The sequence below is a fragment of the Rhinopithecus bieti genome, unplaced genomic scaffold, assembly GCF_001698545.2.
Source record: "Rhinopithecus bieti isolate Rb0 unplaced genomic scaffold, ASM169854v2 scaffold_865, whole genome shotgun sequence".
In the NCBI taxonomy this organism is placed as follows: Eukaryota; Metazoa; Chordata; class Mammalia; order Primates; family Cercopithecidae; genus Rhinopithecus; species Rhinopithecus bieti.
In genome coordinates this window covers 2084077-2090076 of record NW_016803288.1, presented here as the reverse complement: position 1 = coordinate 2090076, position 6000 = coordinate 2084077, and the positions used below count along the sequence as shown (strand labels likewise).

The 6000-nt window shown below is 47.8% G+C and overlaps 1 protein-coding gene across 1 annotated transcript in view; it reads left to right on the top strand.

Moving 5' to 3' along the window:
• Window positions 1-1749, top strand: part of TMEM128 (transmembrane protein 128) — a 20865-nt gene extending 19116 nt beyond the window's left edge. Inside the window, exon 5 of the mRNA XM_017872058.1 lies at window positions 1535-1749. The gene's annotated coding sequence lies outside the window, so the exon portion shown is untranslated. The remainder of the gene's footprint in view (window positions 1-1534) is intronic.
• Window positions 1750-6000: the final 4251 nt, after the last annotated feature.

The following is a 6000-nucleotide window of genomic DNA, read 5'->3' as shown; positions in this document are numbered from 1 at the left end:
CCGAGTAGCTGGGACTACAGGCGCCCGCCACCTCGCCCGGCTAGTTTTTTGTATTTTTTAGTAGAGACGGGGTTTCACCGTGTTAGCCAGGATGGTCTCGATCTCCTGACCTCGTGATCCGCCCGTCTTGGCCTCCCAAAGTGCTGGGATTACAGGCTTGAGCCACCGCACCCAGCCGTATTATTATTTTTAATTCATTTTTCTCCAAATTTTGAAGTCCGAGGGTACATGTGGAATGGCTAGATTGAGTTCATTAATATATGCATTACTTTGCATACTTATTTTTTGTGGTGAGATTTCTTAAAATCTACTCTCTTCACAATTTTTAAAATGCTATAAATTGTTATTAACTATAGTTACTATGTGTACAATAGGTCTCTTGAACTTACTCTTCTTAATTGAAATTTGGTACCCTTTGACAAACATCTCCCAACCCCCCAATTCCCCCTGCTGCCCAGCCCCTGGTAGCCGCTATTCTACTCTCTACCTATATGACCTCAGCTTTTTTAGATTCTATATATAAATGAGATCATGTGGCATTTGTCTTTCTGTGCTTGGCTTATGTCACTTAACATAGTATCTTCCAGGTTCATATCCATATTGTTGCAAATGTCAGGATTTCCTCTTTTTTTTTTTTCTTTCTTTTTTTGAGACAGGGTCTGGCTCTGTCACCGAGGCTGGAGTGCAGTGGCACAATCTCAGCTCACTGAAATCTGGACCTCCCAGGCTCTAATGATCCTCCTACCTCAGCCTCCCAAGTAGCTGGGACTACAGGTGCGCACCACTGGGTCTGGCTAATATATATATATATATTTTTTTTGACACAGAGTTTCACTCTTGTTGCCCAGGCTGGAGTGCAGTGGCGCGATCTCGGCTCACCCGCAACTTCTGCCTCCCGGGTTCAAGTGATTCTCCTGCCTCAGCCTCCTGAGTAGTTGGGATTATAGGCATTTTTACTAGAGATGGGGTTTCTCCATGTTGGTCAGGCAGGTCTCAAACTCCCGACCTCAGGTGATCCACCTGCCTCGGCCTCCCAAAGTGCTGGGAGTACAGGCGTGAGCCACTGCCCTCAGGCTTTTTTTTTTTTTTTTTTTTTTTTTCTGTAGAGTTGAAGTTTTGCCATGTTGCCTAGCTGGTCTTGAACTCCTGGGCCCAAGTGGTCCACCCACCATGGCCTCCCAAAGTATTGGGATTACAAGCGTGAGCCATTGTGCCTGGCCGTTTCCTTCCTTTTAAGGCTGAATGAATAGTATTCTGTTCTGTATGTATACAACGTGTATACATACACACATTTTCTTTGTCCATTCGTCCATTGATGGATGCATAGGTTAATTGCATATCTTGACTATCATTTGTGTGTTATGGCTTGAATTTTCTCTCACCAGAAGATCTGTTGAAATCCTAACCCCTGGTCCTCTGATTGTGGCCCTATTTGGAAATGGAATCTTTGTAAATTTAATTAAGTTGTAAATAACAATGAAGTCATACTGGAGTAGGGTGGGCCCTTAACCCATTATGACTGGTGTCTTTATAGGAAGAGGAAAAGAGACACAGATACAGAGGAAAGATGGTTAAATGACAACAGAGGCAAAGATTGGAGTGATACAGCCACAAGGCAAGGAATGCTAAGGGTTGCCAGCAACCAGCAGAAACTGGAAGAGGCCAGCGCTACTGGAGCCTTCAGAGGGAACTTGGCTCTTCTGACATCTAGATTTTGAACTTCTGGCCTCCCAAACTGTGAGAGAATAAATTTTCATTGTTTTAAAGCCACCCAGTTAGTGGCATTTTGTTACACCCATCCTAAGAAATGAATACACTTGGGTGTGCTTGGTGGCTCACGCCTGTAATCCCAGGACTTTGGGAGGCCGAGGTGGGTGGATCACGAGTTCGAGACCAGCCTGGCCAGCATGGTGAAACCCCCATCTCTATTAAAAGTACAAAAAATTAGCCAGGCATGGTGGTGTGCACCTGTAATCCCAGCTACTTGGGAAACTGAGGCAGGAGAATCACTTGAACCCAGGAGGCAGAGGTTGCAGTGAGCCATACTTGGGAAACTGAGGCAGGAGAATCACTTGAACCCAGGAGGCAGAGGTTGCAGTGAGCCATGAGCACGCCACTGCACTCCAGCCTAGGTGATAGAGTAAGACTCTGTCAAGAAACAAAGAAAGAAAGAAAGAGAGAGAGAGAGAGAGAGAGGAGAGAGAGAGAGAGAGAGAGAGAGAGAGAGAGAGAGAGAGAGAGAAAGAAAAGAAAGAAAGAGAAAGAAAGAAAAGAAAGAAAGAAAGAAAAGAAAGAAAGAAAGAAAGAAAGAAAAAGAAAGAAAGAAAGAAAGAAAAACAGATACACTAACTCTTTTGTTCTTAAAAATACTGGGATTACATAGCTACGACCAAAGGGGACTGGGGGCAAAATGTTCTAATTGCCCCTTGAGACCTTCTATTATCTCTGGTAGCTGAGTGTGCTAGGGGGCCTCTGGCCTTGTGAAATCCCATCATCTTCACTGGAAGAAGGGAGCTCATGCGATCTTTAAAAAGTCAGGAAACAACAGGTGCTGGAGAGGATGTGGAGAAATAAGAATGCTTTTACACTGTTGGTGGGACTGTAAACTAATTCAACCATTGTGGAAGACAGTGTAGCGATTCCTCAAGGATCTAGAACTAGAAATACCATTTGACCCAGTGATCTCATTACTGGAAATATACCCAAAGGATTATAAATCATGCTACTATAAAGACACCTGCACATGTATGATTATTGCAGTACTATTCACAATAGCAAAGACTTGGAACCAACCCAAATGTCCATCAATGATAGACTGGATTAAGAAAATGTGGCACATATACACCATGGAATACTATGCAGCCATAAAAAAGGATGAGTTCATGTCCTTTGTAGGGCCATAGATGAAGCTGGAAACCATCATTCTGAGCCAAGTATCGCAAGGACAGAAAACCAAACACCGCATGTTCTCACTCATAGGTGGGAATTGAAAAAGGAGAACACTTGGACACAGGGTGGGGAACATCACACACTGGGGCCTCTTGTGGGGTAGGTGGACAGGGGAGGGATAGCATTAAGAGAAATACCTAATGTAGATGACGAGTTACTGGGTGCAGCACACCAACATGGCACATGTATACATGCGTAACAAACCTGCACATTGTGCACATGTACCCTAGAACTTAAAGTATTTTAAAAAATAAAGAAGGGAGCCCATGTCTGAGGGCAGCATGTCTGCCTGTCCATCTGCGTGGCACTGAATCATCATTGGGGGGCAGGTGCCTGGTCAGGACGTTTCCAGCTTTTACACTGATTGAGCCATGCCACACAGTTCTCAGGACACAGTGTGGGCAGGGATAAGATGTGCCAAATGTGGTGAAAACAGAAGGCCTGGGTGCTACTAGAGCATCATATCTGACCCACCACAGAGCAGGGGTCAGTCATAAGAAATTGGGGGCCCCGTGTGGCTCAGATTTTTGAAAAAAAAATCTCAGCGGTGGAAGGCAGAACACAGTGTGGGTAAATCTCTGATTTATTGATTGATTGATTGATTGATTGATTGATTTAGATGGAGTCTCGCTCTGTCATCCAGGCTGTAGTCCAGTGGCACAATCTTGGCTCACTGCAACCTCTGCCTCCTGGGTTCAAGCGATTCTCCTGCCTCAGCCTCCCAAGTAGCTGGGATTACAGACGCGCACCACCACACTGGCTAATTTTTGTATTTTTAGTAGAGATGGGGTTTCACCATGTTGGCCAGGCTAATCTCGAACTCCTGAATTCAAGTGATCTGCCTCGACCTCCCAAAGTGCTAGGATTATAGGCTCTCAGTTTTAACATTGTCTTGAGATTACAATAAAGGGGGCTGACTTTAGCCTCCAGAAACTTTCATTTCATTGCTTCTTTAAAAAAATGCAGGCCAGGCGCGGTGGCTCACGCCTGTAATCCCAGAACTTTGGGAGGCCAAGGCAGGTGCATCATGAGGTCAGGAGTTGAGACCAGCCTAGCCAGCATGGTGAAACCCCATCTCTACTAAAAATACAGAAATTAGCCGGGCATGGTGGCAGATGCCTGTAATCCCGGCTACTCGGGAGGCTGAGGCAGGAGAATCGCTTGAACTTGGAAGGCAGAGGTTGCAGTGAGCCAAGATTGTGCCACTGCACTCCAGCCTGGGTGACACAGTGAGACTCCATCTCGAAAAAAAAAAAAAAAAAAAAAAAAATGCAGGTAGCCCAGAGACAGGCATTCCACCTGATTTTCAGATGGTGACTGTGTGTTATTTATCTTTGTATACAGTGGGTTAAGGTACTGCTAGCTACTGGAACATTTCAGACTTGTGGTGGCTTAGCACAATGGAAGTTTATTTCTCACTTGTGTAAAGTCCAGCTTTGGGAGAGGAAGCTGCCTCACCAGTCACTGGGGAGACAGGCAGACTGCCTCTTCCATCTTCAGCTCAGGCCCCCAGGTTGCTCTAGCTGCTGGTGTGGGCATCCATTGGTAGGAAGAGGAGGGGAGAATGTGGAGGGTTCCTAGTAGGTTTGCTGGATCCTCTTCCTGGACTGCCTTTCCAGACTCCACTCCCTTCCGCCTGGCCATCCACTCCTAAGCCTAAAGAATGTACAGGAGGCCAGACATGGTAGCTTGAGCCTATAATCCCAATGCTTTGGGAGGCTGAGGTGGGAGGATGGCTTGAGCCCAGAAGTTTGAGATCAACCTGAACAATATAGCAGGACCGCTGTCTCTACAAAAACAACAAACAAACAAACACAAAAAAAGAGCCAGGCGTGGTAGCACACACCTGTAGTCTTAGCTATTCCGGAGGTTGAGGTGGGAGGAGCACTTGAGCCCCAGAGTTCCAGGCTGTAGTGAGCTATAATCACACTACTTCATTCTAGCCTGGGAGACATAGGGAGACCCTGTCTCTATTAAAAATAAAGAAAGAAAGAAGACTGTGCAGGTGTTGCCTCCTCCCTGAACCTCTCAGCCTTCCTGCAGACCTGGGTTCCTCCCAGACCCCTCTTCTAGCCCTGCTTAAGGGTGCTGTGCTGCTTACTCTGTCTCCACCCCCAAGCTCCTAGAAGTTGAGGGCTAAGTCTCACAGGTCATGCTCCCCAGCTTCCCAGTGAGGGCTCATTAGCTGTTTGTCTATTGCTATATCTCTCTGCCTGAACATCAGCTCCACCTGAGCAGAGCCTTTCATAGCTGAAACCCCAGCGCCTAGAACAGAGACCAGCAAATGATTCATAAGTCAACACGTAAATATGTGTTGATCAAATGAATGAACCCATGAATTGGAAGAATGATGGTGGCAAGGCAAGGTCCCCCAGGTTGACTCCTTGCCGGCCCAGGGCTACCCGCCCCTCCTTTACTAGTCAGGACCTGCTATTGCAATTTGCTGCGCTCAGCGCAAAACAAAAATATGGGCCCTCTTGTTCAAAAATTAAGAATTTCAAGACGTCAAGAGCCTTAAACCAAGAGGGAAAGTGTGTCTTCCGGGGCCCAGCCCTGGGCTGCTGCACGGTGGGATGTGGACTCGCCCCAGCCTGGCTCCCAACTCCCCTCTCCAACCTGCCGCTGGGGTGCGGCGCCTCCTGTCAGCCACGCCTGACCCGTAGGACGCTCTTCTGCAGAAACTTCCCAGACCTCCACTTAGCGGCACCCCAGCGGGGAGCCTTGGCGGACGCAGTCCCCTTCCGGGAGCAGGCGGGTGCCAGGCGGGCACCGGGGCTTTGCAAGGGGCTGGTGGAGAGGCTTGGGCGCGGGTAGCCCCAGGGCAGACCCTGGGGCGTCCCGCATTCCAGCTCCTCTCTGTCCAGAATGGCTGCCGCTCTTTTGGGAGAGGGTACAGGATGGTCTCTTCTTAGAAAGTGACTCAGGTCTTATTCCGCGTCGGGGCATCTCGCAGCCAACACACAGGCACACCAGACGGACAAACAGAAAAACCCACAGAAGGCGGCCCCTCCCCCAATTCAGAGAGCCAGTGACGGGCGTTCCTCCACCCCT